This window comes from Propithecus coquereli, unplaced genomic scaffold, assembly GCF_000956105.1.
Source record: "Propithecus coquereli isolate 6110/MARCELLA unplaced genomic scaffold, Pcoq_1.0 Scaffold542, whole genome shotgun sequence".
Classification (NCBI taxonomy): domain Eukaryota; kingdom Metazoa; phylum Chordata; class Mammalia; order Primates; family Indriidae; genus Propithecus; species Propithecus coquereli.
The window spans coordinates 254,338-256,021 of record NW_012151308.1 but is presented as its reverse complement, the minus strand read 5'-3'; positions in this window follow the sequence as shown (position 1 = coordinate 256,021).

The following is a 1,684-nucleotide window of genomic DNA, read 5'->3' as shown; positions in this document are numbered from 1 at the left end:
AAAAGCAGAACATGTCAGTTTGGGGAGATATAAAGAAAGACACAGAAGAATGAGTTGAGGATGGCTTCAAGATTCTTATTCAGTTAATTGAACTGATAGTAATGCCAATAGAGATAGGAAACAAACGGGAAGACAGATTTGAGAGATAATAAGTTAAATGTTTAACATGTTCATTGTGAATTACCTGAGGAAAATCTTATTAAGCATGCTTATTAGGCGGTTAGATTTTTTAATCACAAGTTCAATGGAGAGGTAAATATTTGTGAATCACTTCTGTGTAGGAGCAGATGAAATCATTCATTGCAGATGTTATTATCTAGAGAAACTGTAGATTTACAAAAGATAAAAGTCCACATAATATATACTGAATCAAGCAAAAAAGAGAAAACTGAAGAGGCATAGTCAAATTTGAAGAAGAAATATGAAATAAACATGTAACGATACTAAGGGAATAAAGATCTTCAGAAAGAATAGTGTTCAGTATTATTACATTTGAACATAGGAAATAGGACAAGAATATAAAATCTCCTTACTCCTGAGTCCTCACTAGCAGAGTTGTTAACATCTGTATTTCTACAGTCGTCTGTTCTAGAGAATATAAGCTTTTGTTATCCTGCTTTTCAAAAGTCTTCCAACCTCTACCCATTGCCCAATCCCAAAGTCACCTTCATATTTGTAAGTTGTTTGTTAGAGCAATACCTCTAGAAAATAAGATTTGCTTTAGTTTCTTTTGCTGCAGTAACAATTCTTCCCAAGCACAGTGGCTTACAAGAAGACACATTTATTTTCTTACAGTTCTGGAGGTCAGAAGTCTGAAATGAGTTTCACTGAGCTAAAATCAAAGTGTTGGCAGGACTACATTTCATCCTGGAGGCTCTGGAGGAAATTTCATATTCTAGCCTTTTTCCAGCTTCTAGAGACTGCCTGCATTCCTTGGTTTTGGCCCCTTCCATCTTCACAGCCAGCAATAAGCCAGTGAAGTTTTCTCATGATGCTATCTCTCTGGTTCTACTGGTCTTGCCTCTCTCTTCCCCTTTTAGGATCCTTGTTATTACATTGGGCCCACCCAGATAATTTAGGTTAATCTCTTTATTCTTAGGTTGGCTGTTTAGCAATCTTAATTTTTCTTTGCTGTGAAACATGTTCACAGGTTCTGGGAGTTAGGAAGTGGAAATTTTTGGGGAGCCATTTATTCCACCTACCACAACATCATTCATGACATGATTGAATGCAGTTCCAGGAATATGATAATGCCATAACCAGATTACATTGTGTTCAGGAATGGATGGATGGTTAGGAAGGGAAGACAGACTCACTTAAAAGAAATATGATGAATAGGAAATAAATAAAAAATTAGAAATGGGGGAAACATGTAAAACAGTAGTTTCCTTTTTCTTTTCTGTTATTAAGATTAGTGATACCTCAACGTGGCCATCAGGTGGTAGGTAGCTGGTTTGTGGAAGTCTGATAAATATGGATGGTATCCAAACTTTTAACTGAAAGGCTGAGTTTTTTTTTTTTTTTGAAAATCATAGCAAGAATCAATATATGTATCAAATAGCATATCAGCCAGCTTCCTTGCCATTATTTTATTCATGTTTCTTCACTTTTTATGGATTAGAAGTGAAAGTGTTAAAGATACCCTATCCTGGTACATGTTAAACATGAGAAAAATAATATCATA